Source organism: Vipera berus (genome assembly GCF_964194415.1).
Source record: "Vipera berus genome assembly, chromosome: W".
NCBI classification, from domain to species: domain Eukaryota; kingdom Metazoa; phylum Chordata; class Lepidosauria; order Squamata; family Viperidae; genus Vipera; species Vipera berus.
In genome coordinates this window covers 51,865,658-51,887,603 of record NC_138210.1, presented here as the reverse complement: position 1 = coordinate 51,887,603, position 21,946 = coordinate 51,865,658, and the positions used below count along the sequence as shown (strand labels likewise).

At 43.7% G+C, this 21,946-nt stretch overlaps 1 long non-coding RNA gene across 1 annotated transcript; it reads left to right on the top strand.

Annotated features, from left to right (window-relative positions):
- Nucleotides 1-9,796: 9,796 nt before the first annotated feature.
- On the top strand, nt 9,797-17,486 carry LOC308676515. The gene is made up of 3 exons (XR_014028304.1): nt 9,797-9,935; nt 12,950-13,214; nt 15,114-17,486. It is a non-coding gene; the product is annotated as an uncharacterized lncRNA (long non-coding RNA).
- The last annotated feature ends 4,460 nt before the right edge of the window (nt 17,487-21,946 follow it).

The window sequence follows — 21,946 nt, the reverse complement described above, 5'->3', positions numbered from 1 at the left end:
ATAAGCCATGCTCTGCATGTTTTCTTTGCCTTATTTTTATATTATCCTTTCTGATGTCACCTATATGCCTTTATATTTTAAACTATCCTATTTATCCTAAGTACAACCCATGGGCATTGCTGACATTGCTTCACATGTGAAGCTGAGTGTGTATATGAATTTTTCATACTGTAGTTCAGACAATGATATTTACCCAGCAGAAAAGTTAAATAGTTGGAGACATCATCACAGCAAAATGCAGATGTCTTTGAAAAAAATAAATAAATAATAAAACCTTTATTGTCAAAGTACAACGTGTACATTGAGATTAGCTGAGGTGAATTTAACCCTTTTGAAAGACTTAAGCGAGACTTCTGTTTTTCTTTCTCTTTCTGTTAACTTTCCCACTTAATTTCTCTATCCAGTTATGTTCTCGCCTCTTTTCTTCCCTTCTAAGTGTAACTTTTTAAAGCTCATTTTTAGCTTAGTGCTACAACCTACAATACTGTAGTCAATAAGTACATATACTGATATAAGTAAAACCACCTCCTCTATTCCTACCAGACTAGAGGAAAAGAGGGGAAAACTTGTACCGTAGGTATGTGTGGGCTTTAATGGGTAAGAGAAGTCTGTGGGTGAGAAAATTGTTGATATACATGGATCAATTACTTATGTGAGTAGGCTAACTAATTTTACAGACAATTGATTTTATTTATCCAGTTGAGTATTACAACATTTTTATAGTGCCCTAATTTCTGATGACTCAGGTATGTAATGTCAAATATACTGACATTTTAAAAAGCCTATTTGTGTAAAATAATATAGATAATATGTCTGTTTCAATTAGTTTTTAATTCAGTGAAATATGTGCCTATTTCTGGTTCTAGAGCAGGGGTGTCAAACTGACGGTCCATGGCCGGATGCATCATAGCGAAACCGTGCCCACCCCATTGCTGACAATGGCAAAAAAGTCACAACACGTCACATAACATTGCAGGTTTGACACCCCTGTCCTAGAGTATGTCTTCTGACAGATATATATATTTACAGATATGTTGCAGAATTAAGAGACTCAGACCTCGGAATCAAAAGAAGTTTGTTTTATTTTGCGCGCAAAAGGTTCAGATTAGAAAGCAAAGGCAATGTCTGAACAACTTTCCAGGAAACAAGCAGGTACATTTATAGTCTTTAAAAGTCACAGAACACAGAAATGTAAATTGTTAATTCTGATTGGTTACATGAATTACAGGCCCCCTTCTAGCTCATTTCTAGCCCCCCCTTTGCATTGCTAAATTGTTTTGCAAACCTGTCTCTTTGCTAGCATCTAGGTTTCCTGTACCATGTATGTGGTTAGCTACAAGTGAGACATATGTGGTTAGCTGCAACTGAACTGTGTGCTAGCTTATTAGATGTGACCCACAGGTGAACTTGTGGTTTGACATTTTCCATTTCCTTGTTCTTCTTCTTCTAACTAATACACGCATTATTCTCTATGCCTCACTGTTGTGTCCTACCTCACATTTATGACATACAGCATCCATATGTATTATTTATATTTTTCCTTATGGCCTGCCTCATTCCCCCCTGTTGAGACTCAATTTCCATTTGGACAAGGAGTCTCACCTTCCATGATATTCCTTTATTTCGGCAAGCAATTCCAGTTTCCCCAGCAAGCAAAGATCAAAACCATTGTATATTAGGATAGGTGAACAGTATAACAGACCAACACTTTGAACTGACACTTATCAAGATAGAGATAGATAGCGACAAGCAAAGAGAGAAAGAAGTATTCCATGAGTTAGACTTCATCCTCCTCAGGCACTCTCTCTAAGCCCCACGGTCCAAACCGCACATATATTCCACCATCCAGATCCCTTCTTTCCCTTGGAATCCCAGGTGTGTATCCATTTTCCAAAGATCCCTCGAGCATAATCAATTCCTTTTCGATCCTTATCTCTTTCATTGATCTCACAGCCAATTGCCTCATTAAGGGAATTACACACGGGATGAAGGCTAACCCCGCTACTCCACGGAGCAATAGGAACAGCACTTGCTTGACCCATGCGGTTCCTGGTAACCATGAGAACCATTGGTCAGTTCCCTGGAGTCTCTGGCTAATCCTGGACGCTCTGTCTTGCAGATCCTTTGCCACTTCTCTGACCATTCCTGATTTATTCATGTAAAAGCAGCATTCTTCTCCTAAAAAGAGACACAAGCCACCTTTTTCAGCTGTCAGGAGGTCTAGGGCCCGCCTGTTCTGCAAGACTACTGCTGCCAAGGAATCTATTTGGTCTTGTACTTCGACCAAGGTCCCAGCAATCTGAGTTAGCCTTGTTGAAATTCCTCAGAAAGCTGTTTAAACTGGGTTGTAGAATGGGCTAAGCCTCCCACACCTGTTCCAACTGCAGTGCCTATTCCTCAGATAGGTAACAAGGGTATCACTAGAGGTACTCTTTTTTTGCACATGTCCTATGAGAGGAACAGGGAGGGCTTGTTCCCCATTAACAACACCCATCTTTGGGAAGAGGTGTACCAGAGTACAAGTTCCAGTCTAAGTAGTAGGCAAACATACATACACATTTTCTCCACACAAGAAAAAGACTCCATCCTCTTCCAAACACACTGCCATACTCATGGAAAAGGCATGAAATCTATGATTATACTCATTGCTCCAAACCTGGTTTTAGTCTAGGAATAACACGCTTAGGTTTAGGAGCTGGGGTTGGCCTGGGGTGCACTCCCCACTGGGAAATAAGACCAGGAGTGGGTTTGCTCCGGTCCCTCTTTGCCGAGTATCTCCAGTGGCCCCAAAGCCTGGGCTTTACTTGTCCCTTCAGGTTCTTCAACAGCCCGAGCCTTCCTCTAGGGTGAAAGGAACTGTCTGACCATTTTCACAACATTTGGGACTACCATCCATGGCTTTCTTACCCAATAGGCCACTTGTAAATAGTATCCATAGCCATAGGAGATTCATGGTTGACAACCTGAAATAGGTCAATGTCATTTTCTATTATTTCTATTCCACACTCACAGTCACAACAAGGGGAATAATTACAATTACAAGGTTACCACGCCCGGAGGATGGAGGGGATTAGGTGGAATTTGGGAAAGGACAGTATCAGTATTGGATGAATCACAAAGCCTAGTCTTGTTTGCTAAATTTAGTATCCACAATCCCAAGACTCCCAACAGACTCCAAAGAACCCACTCCCAGGGTGTTTCAAACATAAGTGTCCACAGAAGATACACACTTTCCTTGGTCACACTTAGTGATTTTAGGTGCAACACTTGTTACTTTGGATGTGGGGTGATTCCAGAAGAAAAGGTTTCCAATGCAGCAGGTTACAATCAAAATAATTAAGATCACTAATGCCAGACACATTACACCTATGACTATATATTGTCGGACTACCATTTCTCGAGATAGGTCCAACCTACACCACACAAACCATCCCTAACACATTAACAATTGTTTTTCTCCTTGTTTTCAGCCGTACGTAGAGGGTCAGCTTCCGGAGTGACACCAGTAGGGCCTCTTCTGCCCCGTATGTTGCCTGCCCATTGCCGGTAGGGCAGTTATAGGGGGCGCTTCTTCAAGTGTAGCACTAGAGGACGGGTCTCATCCTGCTCTGCCTCCCAACAGTCATCAGCTGCGGGCTTAACTCAAGTCCAGTGAATCCAAGACTTGGATTCTAACACTTTTACTTCTAGGGGAGAACAAATGACCACAATATACGGGCCTTTCCATCTAGGTTTCAAGTTTTCCCCTTTCCAGTGTTTTACCCATACTTTGTCTCCCACTTGGATATTATGACTGGGAGTACTCAGAAATGGTGGGCTTAGGGACACACAATAGTGTTGGATTCCTTGTATTTGCTTATTTAACTCTCCCACCATTTGACTCACCCATGAAGTCCCTATTTGACTTAAGTTCCCTACATGATTTTTCAAATTAGTACTCATGAGGGGGAGGTCTTCCAAACATCATTTCATAAGGAGATAGCCTAATTCCCTTTTGAAGGGTGCATCTCACAGACCAAAGTGCTAGTGGCAATGCATCCACCCATTTAAGGCAAGTTTCAAGGCACACCTTAGTCACCTTTTCCTCTATTCTGTCTTGAGTAAAATTCTAGCCACTTCTCATGCATGCTTTGTCTTGGTAAGGAAACATTCAGGCCACCCAGTATAATTACACACCATAACTAGCATTGCTTTATATAGTCCACATTTTGGCATTTCTGTAAAATCAACAACTAAAGAATCCATGGGGTGATATCCCTTAGGCTGGCTTCCTGGCGGAAGAGTAGGTCCTTGTTTTGGATTAACCTGGGCACAGGTATTACATCTCTTGGTTGCATGGGCACACAGCAAGTGAAGGCGATTAATGTACACAATACGACGGAGGGCTTCAGTTAGTGCACTCTTCCCCATGTAAGTAGTTACCTGAGCTTCTTTTACTACTGGTCAGGTTAAATTCTCAGGGACAAAAATCCTTCCATCTGGGAGCATGTACCACTCTCCCTGTTTGTGTCCTTGCAAGTCTACACTTGCCTGTAATTCCTCAGCTTTGGAATATTTAGGGCTCAGTCCTCTTGGCATTTCTAATGCTACACAAGCTGTCATGTCAGGGTAGGGTTGGCTATCTCGAGTTGCTGATAACCTTGCTTCTTTGTCAGCTGCTGTATTTCCTCGGGCTACATCATCTTGTCCCTTTTGATGTCCTTTACAGTGCATGATGCTACTCTTTTAGGTCCCCGCACAGCTTTGATGAGTCTTTCAATCAAAAGAGGATGTTTAATTTCTCTTCCTGCTCCTGTCAAGAGTCCTCTCTCTCTATAGAGTGCAGCATGTACATGTAATGTGAGGAATGCATATTCAGAATCTGTCCAAAGTCAACAATTTATTAGCTTCCTCTATCAGGAGAGCTGTGGCTGCCAGAATTTTTAGACATTGTGGCCACCCTTTTGAAACTGCATCAAGTTGTGTTGACAAATAAGCTATGGGCTGTTGCCAACTTCCCTTTTCTTGAGTCAGGACTCCAATAGCCACATTACTCTTTGAGTCCACATACAAATTAAAAGGTTTCTCCAGATTGGGAAGTCCTGTGACAGGAGCTTGAGATAAAGCTGATTTTTAAAGTCTCAAAACAAAAGGCTCCTTTTCTCCCCCCTTTGTGGACTCATAGAGTGGTTTGACTAGCAGGGCAAAATTCAGTATGCAATGGGGCAAGGGTAGCTTCTCTGCCGGAGACGAATAGGCACTGCCAGAGGCTTCACTTGGATGACTAGTGGTGCATGCTGGGCTGCATAACCTGGAGGATTATCTTCTGCCCATACTTGGGGCACTCCAAATTCCTGCCACGTATCGGGGACTTGAACCTCTTGGGCCACCATTATTCACCACATCTCATCTGGAGGGTACTTCATTACAAGTGCCATTCTGTCTTCTTCAAATGACAATGTCTCTCCCATTTTTCATAGCAGGTCTCACCCCAGCAAAGGAATGGGATACTCAGGCATATATAAGAATTGATGTTCAATGTCCCATCCATTTAGGGAACATCTCAGGGGCTTCAAAAAAGAATGACAATTAACGGAGCCATCAACTCCTTGCACATTTATGACATCAGTAGAAAAGGGAGCCAATAACTTAGTAACTACAGATCTAGATGCCCCTGTATCTACTAGAAAGGTCACATTATTGTCCCCTATCTTCATTCGGACCAAGGGTTCAGGGGGGGGGCTTGACTTAACTCTGGTCCCCTTCAGTTTTCAGTCCATTGTTCAGCTGCTGCCAACCCTATGGCCTCAACTTTTTCTTGAAATTGGCCTCAGCCTCTATTTTCTCTTTTTTTCTTTTCTTTTCCCCACTTCTGGGTAAAGAACCCCTTCCTGTAGCCATTCCTTTGTCTGTATTCACAAACAAATTGCTTAGTAAAGAGCAACAAAGGAATCCTCACCAAACTCTGGTTGAGTTTGTTTGCACATAAATCTTCACTCAAAACAATATACAGTAACTCATTTATAATCCCAAACTTTTTCTCAACTTCTTCGTTTTAAACAAGGGTTGAATTACAATTCCTTCAATTCTCTTAGGTATTGTTTTCTATCAGTGTGTCCCACACACAGGCATAAAAACATTAAAAAAATAAAAATAAAATGACAACAAAACGCAACTCCAGCAAAATAAATAAAATAAACAAGATTAATAAGATATTGTGAGTTACTGAAATAGTTTTGTATCAAACTGTAATATCAACTCTTCGCTCTTAATATAAATTTAGTCAAATTCCAATTTAATCAGATTCCATTCAGATGGAAACAAATTTCCATTAAGTAGGTTAAAACATTAAATTTCACATCCATCCCAGCTTCCTCAAACCAGAATTCTAAACCGAAAAAAATTAGTTAAAAAGATTAGACCCCCCTTTTCCTTTCTGTCTCTCTTGCTCTTAAAGCAACACAACCAGCAAAGGTGAGAGGACAGAAAAAGAAGAATTACAGAAAAATCTCACCACTAACAAAATAGTTTTCTCTTCTTCACATGCATTTCCATGAATTCTCTCACACATCTTCCATGAGACTTTTCATACAAACGCTTATATTGCTTTTTCATTTCACTTTTTAATAAACAAACAAAAGAAATTCTGCAGTTTACTGCTTCTTTCACAGTCTGTGGTGGGGGAGAAACTCTCTCTCACACACACACAGAGGATTATCATATCCACACATTCATTTCCATTCAAACTGCTTGCATAAACAATTTCACATACAGATATTTCATTTCATACTTTCTTCTGACAAATCAATAACTAATATAATTACAAGGAGCTGTTCAGAAGCCAATGAGCTCCCTTGTTTGTTGGTTGTTTTTTTAATAAGGCCTTTTTATTAATTATTATTATTAGACACAACACAGACACTTAATTATTATTATTAGACACAACACAGACACACAAACACTACCTCCACACTCCTCTAACAAAAATGGACTATATACTGCCTGGGATCCATCAGGCACATAAATTTCTTTTATTAACCTATATGTTTAGTGCTTGACATAGCCAATTTTTAAAACTTCCATATTTTGAGCAAAATGCACTAGTGCTTTTAATAGGATTTCTTGGTGAGTTCCTTGGGCTCCTATCCCTTGAACTTTATTAGTGTCATTATCAACATCTGCGGGTTGAACTGGACTCACCACTGGCTGCTGGACTGGAACCACTGGTGGTGGGACTTGAGGCACAGGGTGATACACAGGGACATGGGGGAGGGGCGCATCTTCTTCATAGGGATCAGTTTTTGAAACAGGTATGGTTTCAATCTGACCCTTTTTTTTCCTTGACATCTAGGATTTCTATTCATTCGTGCCACACAGACCCGCAGGAATTCTACTCAGCATTTGCAGAGCCATTCAGGATTCTCCTTTACTACTATTTGCCACTATTGATATTGATCTGGGTGACCATAATCTCCACTAAAACCTTTCTTGAAATTCTTCAGCATACATTGAAGAGGTGTCCGAGAGACACTTCCTCTACCACCCATTTTCTAAGACACTGCCACTGACCTGTGGTGCCGGACGTTCCAACGGTCACCAACAGGAACTGCAATGGCTTAACCACCCACACAACACTATCTCTAGGGTCACATTAGGACGCGCTGATCCTGGACCCAGGGGGGTGATCAGGCCCCCTCTTCCACTCTTAGTGGGTCTATAGCCTCTACGTTCCACATTTATAGTCTTCAAAAGTCACAGAACACAGAAATGTAAATTGTCTTTACAATTATATAGATAATATGCGCGTCCTAATTGTTAATTCTGATTGGTTACATGAATTACAGGCCCCCTTCTAGCTCATTTCTAGCCCCCCCTTTGCATTGCTAAATTGTTTTGCAAACCTGTCTCTTTGCTAGCATCTAGGTTTCCTGTACCATGTATGTGGTTAGCTACAAGTGAGACATATGTGGTTAGCTGCAACTGAACTGTGTGCTAGCTTATTAGATGTGACCCACAGGTGAACTTGTGGTTTGACATTTTCCATTTCCTTGTTCTTCTTCTTCTAACTAATACACGCATTATTCTCTATGCCTCACTGTTGTGTCCTACCTCACATTTATGACATACAGCATCCATATGTATTATTTATATTTTTCCTTATGGCCTGCCTCAGATAGATGTACATTTGAACAAATTACATACATGTAAGGGTGGGTGGGTATCTCTCTGTGTGTGTAATCTTCAAGTATGTTTTCAGCTAGAATTGGCAATTGAGGGGAAACTGAGCACTGCAATGAATTTTTGTCTATGTTTATTTGTATTTGCTTTTTCTCAATATACAGTTTTATTTCTTTTAGCAATGAATCTAATAAGGGTAGAATAACATAAGACTTAAGATATCCATCTAGTCTTTATTCTTTTCCCCTGCATATGTAAGACTTTATAGATTTACCTAATAATTTATAGCATCTCATGCTTGTCTTCTAATAATATTTATTTCTAGCCTTTATTTTTATACATAACTCAAGGTGGCAAACACACCTAATTCTACTTCCTATTTTCCCCACAACTACAGAAATAAAAGACAAATGTCACATTTCTGGAATGCCCTTGTTAGAAGTTAAAAAAAGCCTCTGATCTGCCTGTTAGGCAGATAAGGGAAATCTTTTATGTCAATACTCGTTTGATTCCCTTATTATAAATCCACACCTAGGGAGGAATCTATACAGCTGAAGGCAACCTTCCTTTCCTTTCTCCGGATATTACATGACCTCAGACTAACATCATAATATCCAGCATGCACTTCAGGAACAAAGCCAAGGGCAGGAGCATCTGGATCTGCACATGTAAACATCAAAGCCCACTTGTCATGATATATTCCTCTACTGGTAGGCCCCTAATGAGGTAGGCTACCTTTAACCACTGTCTTATGTTGAATGAATAAAATACTTTACTTCCAGCAGCTGCCATTTGTGTTTATTGATGACTTGGCTCAGAAAACCAGACCAAGAAAATTCTTCTGATAAAGGTGAATATTTGTAGGTCGGGCTTGAAATGAGGGGTCCATGCTGCCCTATGAGCTTGGTTGTTTTCTTGCAGAGGTTTCATTGCAAAACTAGGTAGCATAATCAATGCTAAAAGGGGTGGGATTTGCTCTCAATTTATATTCTCACAGGGAAAGCCACTAGAATATAAAATGAGAGCAAACCCGACTCCTTACTAGCATTGATGTTATCTAGCTTGGGTAATGAATCGTCTGCAAGAGAGCAACCAAGCTCAGAGTAGCATGGATCCCCTCAATTCTCCTAACAGCCTCTCTGAGGATAGTTGTAGAGTGAAGACTTCAAAAGGAATCTTGCAGTACAGCGTGATGGGACTGGGTATTTATTTATTTATTTATTTTATTGGATTTGTATACCGCCCTATTCCCATAGGACTCAGGGCGGTTTACAGGGTACTTAATCCATCCGGAGCACCATCGAACTGCAATTATTTAAAGAGCCGTTCAAACGTTCACCGATCTCGCCTAAGCATCCAGTGAAATAGCGACCCCACGTCCAGTCGCCACCCGGAAGTTAGAATTACTAGCTAGCCGGTCTTATTACGCATGCGGCATATTGTCCCCGCATTCTCACACTTGTGGAAAAACGCATGCGCAAAACGAGCTACTTTGCACACCGCGGCGGACGCGGTGTAAATCTGGAATCACAAGACCCCTGAGACGCATGCGCTTTACTTTATTTACAACTTCTCTTGCGCTCAGGCGCGCACGACAGTCGAGCACGAGCATATTGTTTTCGCAGTGCCTCCGCATCTCTCCGTGCACGGTTCCGTTCCTTCCTGGAGCGCATGCGTTTTTCTGATCTACGAGCGTGGAATTGGCGTACGCAGCCCGCATGTGCTTAGAGAAAATTGGTTGGTGGAATTACGGAGATGTAGTTTGTTACTATGTATCTGTAAGTGACTCAGCCAGTTGAAAGGATTGGGTGAAACAAAACCGGGAAGTGTGTGTCTCTTCTAGCTCGTCAGCCATTTTCTTTGACTTTCTCCTGTTGAGGGACGAGACGTAGTATTGCTCCTACGATAAACATGAGGCATTCTGTATGTTTCAGCACATTGCATCAATTCGTTATATTTGGTCATAAATATTACTGAATACTGTAAATATGCATACATCTGGATTGTACAACTGCAATGGAAGCACTTTTTATTGTCATCTGGTAATAATCTGATAAGATAATAGAGAAGTAAACTGCAGTCACTAGAAAGATATCTAATTTGCTCAGACCAGATAAGTAGAAAGAAATGCTGAGCTTGTATTTTGATGTGCTTTTAAAACAAGGTTTTTAGAAGCTGCCAGGGCAGAATTTGGAAACCTGACAACTAAGAAAATATCTGCAACAACTGGAAACGATATTTATTTATTTATTTTAATTCCATTTATATCCCGCCCTTCTCCGAAGACTCAGGGCGGCTTACAAGCTTAGCAGTAGCCTTCATTCTATGTATATGCCTGCTTATTAGGGCTTTCACACACACCCCAAGCGGCATTATTACAAAGTCAGCTTAATTGCCCCCAACAATCTGGGTCCTCATTTTACCTACCTCGGAAGGATGGAAGGCTGAGTCAACCTTGAGCCTGGTGGGACTCGAACCTGCACTAATTGCAGGCAGCTGGTGTTACTTAAGGAGGCATTAGCCCACTGCTCCACCAAGGCGATCAGTCCACAGATCAGTCCACAGAAAATGGATGTATCAAAAATGGATGAGCATTTGTAGCAAGCCCGTGATATCAAAATGATACGTGCATGATGAGAGGATCACAGAAATGCCACCATTATTTCTCTCTTGCATCCTGTCAGTTGTGAATTATATATGTGGACACTGGCCTGATAACATGCGCATTATTTGTCTCCTTTGAAGATATCCAAAGAGTATATCTGCAGGATGTGGTTTTATTCAATACAGTACAGCTTTCTGATCAACATACCATGTCATAAAATAACCACATACAAAAGCAATTTGTGATCCAAGATGCTGTGTGAAAACAGCTTATCTGGACTGTGGTAAAGTGGATTTTGAAGACTTCATTAAATATTTTGTACTGCATGCAATTCAAAGTAATAAATACAAAAATTTATCAGTATTAGAAGATTGGGAGCATATCCTAATCCAGTGATGTTAATTGGTTTGAGAACTACTAAAAGGGTTCAGGTCAAGTTAAACCATGATTTAACCATGGCTAAATATGCACATCATGCCAAGTCATTATACTTGGATCTCTTTGTTGTGGTCAGTAGCCATATATATTTTCCCAACATGGCAATCCTGTTAAATTTCAGCATGGCAGGTATGAACTCAGGGACTATATATCACTGGATTCCCTTAGAAGAAAGCAAACAAAAGTAAAATAAGTGAAAATCAGAATTGCAATTTTTTTCAAGTGTAAAGAAATGATATTTTATTTTAGGTTATTGTTCACTAGAAATAAATTATCTTTCAATGTAAAAAATGACAAATTTCCAGCAAATTTTGGCAATATATAAAGACCTGTTCAGAGCTCTAACTTTAAGTTCTGTTATGCAGCTCTCACAGCTCTGGAGTAGCATATCTACTATTGCTTATTAATACTTAATACTCCATTTTCTACTCCATTTTTCTTGAATTCCCCTTTTTTTCTTCTGTTGAATTGTGTCCGAGTCTTGGAAACTGCCTAGATAAGTCCCTGCAATTTTCTTTTTTTCAGAATTGGCTTGCTAATGCCTTCTACTGAGGGCTGAAAGAGAAGGACTGGCCCAAGGTCATCCAGCTGGCTTTGTGCAAAAAAGGTGGCACTACAACTCCTGATTTCTAGCTTGATTCCTTAACCACTTCACCAAAGGGGCATGCAGTAGTATACAAAAAGGAAAAAAAATCAGTTTAAAACATTGGATCTATCTGTTGCTCTTATTGTTTTTCACAATGATTTATATCCCATTTTTCTATCCAGGGAGCAGGTAAAAATAGTTAAAGTATTTAAAAATGCACTCAATTATGGCCCAACAGTTATCCATCAGTGGAAATTTATTTTCATTGGAGGTATAGGTAGTCTTCCACTGACAACAGTTTGTTTAGTGACTGTTCAATGTTACATAACTGCAAAAATTGACTTCTGACAGTTTTTCTCACTTAGCATCTCCACGGGCAAGTGATTTACATTCAGATGCTTGACAATTCACTCATTTATGATGGTTGCAGTATCCTGAAGGACTCTCATTTTGTTACCTGACAAGCAGTCAATGAGGAAATCAGATTCAGTTAACCGTTACTAATTTAACAACTGCAGTGATTCACTTGAAGTGGCAAGAAAAGTTGTAAAATGGGGCAAAACTCACTTAAACATAAATTTTGTGCTCAATTTTGGTCGTAAATTGAGTACCTGTATTGGCTTGCCTAAAGCTATTGAGGCAGGCCATAAGGAAAAATATAAATAATACATATGGATGCTGTATGTCATAAATGTGAGGTAGGACACAACAGTGAGGCATAGAGAATAATGCATGTATTAGTTAGAAGAAGAAGAACAAGGAAATGGAAAATGTCAAACCACACATTCACCCCTGGGGCACCTTTGTTATAGCTGTCACAGAATTCAGTTACAGCTAACCACATATGTCTCGCTTGTACCCAACCACAGACATAGCACAGGAAACTTAGATGCTAGCAAGGTGCCTGTGACCATTGTTAGAAACAAGGTTGCACGATATTTAGCTAGAATTTCGCACTGCAAAGGGGGGCTAGGGATGAGCTAGAAGGGGGCTTAGAATCCATGTAACCAATCAGAATTAATAATTTACATTTCCATGTTCTGTGACTTTTGAAGACTATAAATGTACCTGCTTGTTTCCTGGAAAGTTGTTCAGACATTGCCTTTGCTTTCTAATCTGAACCTTTTGCGCGCAAAATAAAACAAACTTCTTTTGATTCCGAGGTCTGAGTCTCTTAATTCTGCAACATTTTCTGGCACCCAGAGATGGGACTTGGAGCGATATTTCACTGAGGACGGCACGGACCACCTGGGGCCCAGCCGGGGTCGTCCTGTCTTCCTTTAGCCGGCACGGACGATTTCTCCGAAAGGAGGCGGAGGACTCTGTGGGGGCGCCTGGTGGACACCCGACCGATCCAAGAACCCGCACGGAATCAAAATAAGTCATCCACAACCAGAACTTGACGTCTGAGGGAGAAGACGCCTGCAGGCAAGTATATTGAAAAAAGGGTAGTCCCACTCGTTTTAAAAAAAAGTGGATGAAATAGTCCCATTTGTTGTAAAACGTAGGGACTATAGACCCACTAAGAGTGGAAGAGGGGGCCTGATCACCCCCCTGGGTCCAGGATCAGCGCGTCCTAATGTGACCCTGGAGATAGTGTTGTGTGGGTGGTTAAGCCATTGCAGTTCCTGTTGGTGACCGTTGGAACGTCCGGCACCACAGGTCAGTGGCAGTGTCTTAGAAAATGGGTGGTGGAGGAAGTGTCCCTCGGACACCTCTTCAATGTATGCTGAAGAATTTCAAGAAAGGTTTTAGTGGAGATTATGGTCACCCAGATCAATATCAATAGTGGCAAATAGTAGTAAAGGAGAATCCTGAATGGCTCCGCAAATGCTGAGTAGAATTCCTGCGGGTCTGTGTGGCACGAATGAATAGAAATCCTAGATGTCAAGGAAAAAAAAGGGTCAGATTGAAACCATACCTGTTTCAAAAACTGATCCCTATGAAGAAGATGCGCCCCTCCCCCAAGTCCCTGTGTATCACCCTGTGCCTCAAGTCCCACCACCAGTGGTTCCAGTCCAGCAGCCAGTGGTGAGTCCAGTTCAACCCGCAGATGTTGATAATGACACTAATCAAGTTCAAGGGATAGGAGCCCAAGGAACTCACCAAGAAATCCTATTAAAAGCACTAGTGCATTTTGCTCAAAATATGGAAGTTTTAAAAATTGGCTATGTCAAGCACTAAACATATAGGTTAATAAAAGAAATTTATGTGCCTGATGGATCCCAGGCAGTATATAGTCCATTTTTGTTAGAGGAGTGTGGAGGTAGTGTTTGTGTGTCTGTGTTGTGTCTAATAATAATAATTAAGTGTCTGTGTTGTGTCTAATAATAATAATTAATAAAAAGGCCTTATTAAAAAAAACAACCAACAAACAAGGGATCTCATTGGCTTCTGAACAGCTCCTTGTAATTATAATATTAGTTATTGATTTGTCAGAAGAAAGTATGAAATGAAATATCTGTATGTGAAATTGTTTATGCAAGCAGTTTGAATGGAAATGAATGTATGGACATGATAATCCTCTGTGTGTGTGAGAGAGAGAGTTTCTCCCCCACCACAGACTGTGAAAGAAGCAGTAAACTGCAGAATTTCTTTTGTTTGTTTATTAAAAAGTGAAATGAAAAAGCAATATAAGCGTTTGCATGAAAAGTCTCATGGAAGATGTGTGAGAGAATTCATGGAAATGCATGTGAAGAAGAGAAAACTATTTTGTTAGTGGTTAGATTTTTGTGTAATTCTTCTTTTTCTGTCTTCTCACCTTTGCTGGTTGTGTTGCTTTAAGAGCGAGAGAGACAGAAAGGAAAAGGGGGGGTCTAATCTTTTTAACTATTTTTTTTCGGTTTAGAATTCTGGTTTGAGGAAGCTGGGATGGATGTGAAATTTAATGTTTTAACCTACTTAATGGAAATTTGTTTCCATCTGAATGGAATCTGATTAAATTGGAATTTGACTAAATTTATATTAAGAGCGAAGAGTTGATATTAGAGTTTGATACAAAACTATTTCAGTAACTCACAATATCTTATTAATCTTGTTTATTTTATTTATTTTGCTGGAGTTGTGTTTTGTTGTCATTTTATTTTTATTTTTTTAATGTTTTTATGCCTGTGTGTGGGACACACTGATAGAAAACAATACCTAAGAGAATTGAAGGAATTGTAATTCAACCCTTGTTTAAAACGAAGAAGTTGAGAAAAAGTTTGGGATTATAAATGAGTTACTGTATATTGTTTTGAGTGAAGATTTATGTGCAAACAAACTCAACCAGAGTTTGGTGAGGATTGCTTTGTTGCTCTTTACTAAGCAATTTGTTTGTGAATACAGACAAAGGAATGGCTACAGGAAGGGGTTCTTTACCCAGAAGTGGGGAAAAAAGAAAAGAAAAGAAAAGAAAAAAAGAGAAAATAGAGGCTGAGGCCAATTTCAAGAAAAAGTTGAGGCCATAGGGTTGGCAGCAGCTGAACAATGGACTGAAAACTGAAGGGGACCAGAGTTAAGTCAAGCCCCCCCTGAACCCTTGGTCCGAATGAAGATAGGGGACAATAATGTGACCTTTCTAGTAGATACAGGGGCATCTAGATCTGTAGTTACTAAGTTATTGGCTCCCTTTTCTACTGATGTCATAAATGTGCAAGGAGTTGATGGCTCTGTTAATCGTCATTCTTTTTTGAAGCCCCTGAGACGTTCCCTAAATGGAAGGGACATTGAACATCAATTCTTATATATGCCTGAGTGTCCCATTCCTTTGCTGGGGTGAGACCTGCTATGAAAAATGGGAGAGACATTGTCATTTGAAGAAGACAGAATGGCACTTGTAATGAAGTACCCTCCAGATGAGATGTGGTGAATAATGGTGGCCCAAGAGGTTCAAGTCCCCGATACGTGGCAGGAATTTGGAGTGCCCCAAGTATGGGCAGAAGATAATCCTCCAGGTTATGCAGCCCAGCATGCACCACTAGTCATCCAAGTGAAGCCTCTGGCAGTGCCTATTCGTCTCCGGCAGAGAAGCTACCCTTGCCCCATTGCATACTGAATTTTGCCCTGCTAGTCAAACCACTCTATGAGTCCACAAAGGGGGGAGAAAAGGAGCCTTTTGTTTTGAGACTTTAAAAATCAGCTTTATCTCAAGCTCCTGTCACAGGACTTCCCAATCTGGAGAAACCTTTTAATTTGTATGTGGACTCAAAGAGTAATGTGGCTATTGGAGTCCTGACTCAAGAAAAGGGAAGTTGGCAACAGCCCATAGCTTATTTGTCAACACAACTTGATGCAGTTTCAAAAGGGTGGCCACAATGTCTAAAAATTCTGGCAGCCACAGCTCTCCTGATAGAGGAAGCTAATAAATTGTTGACTTTGGACAGATTCTGAATATGCATTCCTCACATTACATGTACATGCTGCACTCTATAGAGAGAGAGGACTCTTGACAGGAGCAGGAAGAGAAATTAAACATCCTCTTTTGATTGAAAGACTCATCAAAGCTGTGCGGGGACCTAAAAGAGTAGTGTCGTGCACTGTAAAGGACATCAAAAGGGACAAGATGATGTAGCCCGAGAAAATACAGCAGCTGATGAAGCAAGGTTATCAGCAACTCGAGATAGCCAACCCTACCCTGACATGACAGCTTGTGTAGCATTAGAAATGCCAAGAGGACTGAGCCCTAAATATTCCAAAGCTGAGGAATTACAGGCAAGTGTAGACTTGCAAGGACACAAACAGGGAGAGTGGTACATACTCCCAGATGGAAGGATTTTTGTCCCTGAGAATTTAACCTGGCCAGTAGTAAAAGAAGCTCAGCTAACTACTTACATGGGGAAGAGTGCACTAACTGAAGCCCTCCGTCGTATTGTGTACATTAATCGCCTTCACTTGCTGTGTGCCCATGCAACCAAGAGATGTAATACCTGTGCCCAGGTTAATCCAAAACAAGGACCTACTCTTCCGCCAGGAAGCCAGCCTAAGGGATATCACCCCATGGATTCTTTAGTTGTTGATTTTACAGAAATGCCAAAATGTGGACTATATAAAGCAATGCTAGTTATGGTGTGTAATTATACTGGGTGGCCTGAATGTTTCCTTACCAAGACAAAGCATGCATGAGAAGTGGTTAGAAACTTACTCAAGGCAGAATAGAGGAAAAGGTGACTAAGGTGTGCCTTGAAGCTCACCTTAAATGGGTGGATGCATTGCCACTAGCACTTTGGTCTGTGAGATGCACCCTTCAAAAGGGAATTAGGCTATCTCCTTATGAAATGATGTTTGGAAGACCTCCCCCTCATAAACACTAATTTGAAAAATCATGTAGGGAACTTAAGTCAAATAGGGACTTCATGGGTGAGTCAAATGGTGGGAGAGTTACCGTATATACTTGAGTATAAGCCGACTCGAGTATAAGCCGAGACCCCCAATTTCACCCCCAAAAACTGGAAAAAGTTATTGACTCGAGTATAAGCCGATCCGCCGTTCTGCAAGCCTCTGCCGCCAGCAGAGGCTCGATCCGCCATTTTGCAAGCCTGAATACACAGGAATACCCTGTGTGGCCGCGGCTCTCGGGGAAGCCCTGGCTGTCCGCTTCCTCGCTCCACGCTGCCATTCGGGGCCCGCGCGTTCCCCGGGCAAATCGCGGCGCCCAGCAGGCGAGGAAACACGCCCGCTCCAGTCGCCCCCCCTTCCCTCAGGAGACGCGAAGCAAGTGACCGCCCGGAGCTTACCGAGGACTTGCACGCGGCCGAGGCTTCGGTGCTTCCAGGATCGCACGCACCTCTCCCAAGCCGCCGCCGTCCGGAGACCTGCCGAAGTTTGGGGAGGTTTGGGGAGGTGCGCGCGCACCTCCCCAAACCTCCCCAAACGTCGGCAGGTCTCCGGACCTCCGCGCCCTGCCTGCCTGCTTCTTTCCGCAGCGGAAAGAAGCAGGCAGGCAGGGCGCGGAGGAACGGAGACCTGCCGACGTTTGGGGAGGTTTGGGCGCCTCCCCAAACCTCCCCAGGTCTCCGTTCCTCCGCGCAGACCTGCCGACGTTTGGGGAGGTTTGGGCGCCTCCCCAAACCTCCCCAAACGTCGGCAGGTCTCCGTTCCTCCTGCCGACGTTTGGGGAGGTTTGGGCGCCTCCCCAAACCTCCCCAAACGTCGGCAGGTCTCCGTTCCTCCGCGCAGACCTGCCGACGTTTGGGGAGGTTTGGGCGCCTCCCCAAACCTCCCCAAACGTCGGCAGGTCTCCGGACCTCCGCGCCCTGCCTGCCTGCTTCTTTCCGCTGCGGAAAGAAGCAGGCAGGCAGGGCGCGGAGGAACGGAGACCTGCCGACGTTTGGGGAGGTTTGGGCGCCTCCCCAAACCTCCCCAGGTCTCCGTTCCTCCGCGCAGACCTGCCGACGTTTGGGGAGGTTTGGGCGCCTCCCCAAACCTCCCCAAACGTCGGCAGGTCTCCGTTCCTCCTGCCGACGTTTGGGGAGGTTTGGGCGCCTCCCCAAACCTCCCCAAACGTCGGCAGGTCTCCGTTCCTCCGCGCAGACCTGCCGACGTTTGGGGAGGTTTGGGCGCCTCCCCAAACCTCCCCAAACGTCGGCAGGTCTCCGGACCTCCGCGCCCTGCCTGCCTGCTTCTTTCCGCTGCGGAAAGAAGCAGGCAGGCAGGGCGCGGAGGAACGGAGACCTGCCGACGTTTGGGGAGGTTTGGGCGCCTCCCCAAACCTCCCCAGGTCTCCGTTCCTCCGCGCAGACCTGCCGACGTTTGGGGAGGTTTGGGCGCCTCCCCAAACCTCCCCAAACGTCGGCAGGTCTCCGTTCCTCCTGCCGACGTTTGGGGAGGTTTGGGCGCCTCCCCAAACCTCCCCAAACGTCGGCAGGTCTCCGTTCCTCCGCGCAGACCTGCCGACGTTTGGGGAGGTTTGGGCGCCTCCCCAAACGTCGGCAGGTCTCCGTTCCTCCTGCCGACGTTTGGGGAGGTTTGGGCGCCTCCCCAAACCTCCCCAAACGTCGGCAGGTCTCCGTTCCTCCTGCCGACGTTTGGGGAGGTTTGGGCGCCTCCCCAAACCTCCCCAAACGTCGGCAGGTCTCCGTTCCTCCGCGCAGACCTGCCGACGTTTGGGGAGGTTTGGGGAGGCGCCCAAACCTCCCCAAACGTCGGCAGGAGAAACGGAGACCTGCCGACGTTTGGGGAGGTTTGGGGAGGCGCCCAAACCTCCCCAAACGTCGGCAGGTCTGCGCGGAGGAACGGAGACCTGCCGACGTTTGGGGAGGTTTGGGGAGGCGCCCAAACCTCCCCAAACGTCGGCAGGAGGAACGGAGACCTGCCGACGTTTGGGGAGGTTTGGGGAGGCGCCCAAACCTCCCCAAACGTCGGCAGGTCTGCGCGGAGGAACGGAGACCTGCCGACGTTTGGGGAGGCGCCCAAACCTCCCCAAACGTCGGCAGGAGGAACGGAGACCTGCCGACGTTTGGGGAGGTTTGGGGAGGCGCCCAAACCTCCCCAAACGTCGGCAGGTCTCCGTTCCTCCGCGCCCTGCCTGCCTGCTTCTTTCCGCTGCGGAAAGAAGCAGGCAGGCAAGGCGCGGAGGTCCGGAGACCTGCCGACGTTTGGGGAGGTTTGGGGAGGTGCGCGCGCACCTCCCCAAACCTCCCCAAACTTCGGCAGGTCTCCGGATGGCGGTGGCTTGGGAGAGGTGCGCGCGATCCCGGAAGCACCAAAGCCTCGGCCGCGCACAAGTCCTCGGTAAGTTTTTTTGTTGACTGGAGTATAAGCCGAAGTGGAATTTTTCAGCCCAAAAAGTGGGCTGAAAAATTCGGCTTATACTCAAGTATATACGGTAAATAAGCAAATACAAGAAATCCAACACTATTGTGTGTCCCTAAGCCCACCATTTCTGAGTACTCCCAGTCATAATATCCAAGTGGGAGACAAAGTATGGGTAAAACACTGGAAAGGGGAAAACTTGAAACCTAGATGGAAAGGCCCGTATATTGTGGTCATGTGTTCTCCCCTAGAAGTAAAAGTGTTAGAATCCAAGTCTTGGATTCACTGGACTTGAGTTAAGCCCGCAGCTGATGACTGTTGGGAGGCAGAGCAGGACGAGACCCGTCCTCTAGTGCTACACTTGAAGAAGCGCCCCCTATAGCTGCCCTACCGGCAATGGGCAGGCAACATACGGGGCAGAAGAGTCCCTACTGGTGTCACTCCGGAAGCTGACCCTCTACGTACGGCTGAAAACAAGGAGAAGAAAAACAATTGTTAATGTGTTAGGGATGGTTTGTGTGGTGTAGGTTGGACCTATCTCGAGAAATGGTAGTCCGACAATATATAGTCATAGGTGTAATGTGTCTGGCATTAGTGATTTTAATTATTTTGATTGTAACCTGCTGCATTGGAAACCTTTTCTTCTGGAATCACCCCACACCCAAAGTAACAAGTGTTGCACCTAAAATCACTAAGTGTGACCAAGGAAAGTGTGTATCTTCTGTGGACACTTATGTTTGAAACACCCTGGGAGTGGGTTCTTTGGAGTCTGTTGGGAGTCTTGGGATTGTGGATACTAAATTTAGCAAATAAGACTAGGCTTTGTGATTCATCCAATACTGATACTGTCCTTTCCCAAATTCCACCTAATCCCCTCCATCCTCCGAACGTGGTAACCTTGTAATTGTAATTATTCCTCTTGTTATGACTGTGAGTGTGGAATAGAAATAATAGAAAATGACATTGACCTATTTCAGGTTGTCAACCATGAATCTCCTATGGCTATGGATACTATTTACAAGTGGCCTATTGGGTAAGAAAGCCATGGATGGTAGTCCCAAATGTTGTGAGAATGGTCAGACAGTTCCTTTCACCCTAGAGGAAGGCTCGGGCTGTTGAAGAACCTGAAGGGACAAGTAAAGCCCAGGCTTTGGGGCCACTGGAGATACTCGGCAAAGAGGGACTGGAGCAAACCCACTCCTGGTCTTATTTCCCAGTGGGGAGTGCACCCCAGGCCAACCCCAGCTCCTAAACCTAAGCGTGTTATTCCTAGACTAAAACTAGGTTTGGAGCAATGAGTATAATCATAGATTTCATGCCTTTTCCATGAGTATGGCAGTGTGTTTGGAAGAGGATGGAGTCTTTTTCTTGTGTGGAGAAAATGTGTATGTATGTTTGCCTACTACTTAGACTGGAACTTGTACTCTGGTACACCTCTTCCCAAAGATGGGTGTTGTTAATGGGGAACAAGCCCTCCCTGTTCCTCTCATAGGACATGTGCAAAAAAGAGTACCTCTAGTGATACCCTTGTTACCTATCCGAGGAATAGGCACTGCAGTTGGAACAGGTGTGGGAGGCTTAGCCCATTCTACAACCCAGTTTAAACAGCTTTCTGAGGAATTTCAACAAGGCTAACTCAGATTGCTGGGACCTTGGTCGAAGTACAAGACCAAATAGATTCCTTGGCAGCAGTAGTCTTGCAGAACAGGTGTGCCCTAGACCTCCTGACAGCTGAGAAAGGTGGCTTGTGTCTCTTCTTAGGAGAAGAATGCTGCTTTTACATGAATAAATCAGGAGTGGTCACAGAGGTGGCAAAGGACCTGCAAGACAGAGCATCCAGAATTGGCCAGAGAATCCAAGGAACTGACCAATGGTTCTCATGGTTACCAGGAACAGCATGGGTCAAACAATTGCTGTTCCTGTTGTTATGTGGGATAACAGGACTAGCCTTCATCCCGTGTGGAATACCCCTATTGAGACAATTGGCTGTGAGGTCAATGAAAGAGATAAGGATTGAAAAGGAATTAATTATGCTCGAGGGAACTTTGGAAAATGGATACACACCTGGGATTCCAAGGGAAAGAAAGGATCCGGATGGTGGAATATATGTGCGGTTTGGACCTTGGGGCTTAGAGAGAGTGCCTGAGGAGGATGAAGTCTAACTCATGGAATACTTCTTTCTCTCTTTGCTTGTCGCTATCTATCTCTATCTTGATAAGTGTCAGTTCAAAGTGTTGCTCTGCTATACTGTTCACCTATCCTAATATACAATGGTTTTGATCTTTGCTTGCTGAGAAAAAGGAATAACATGGAAGGTGAGACTCCTTGTCCAAATGGAAATTGAGTCTCAACAGGGGGGAATGAGGCAGGCCATAAGGAAAAATATAAATAATACATATGGATGCTGTATGTCATAAATGTGAGGTAGG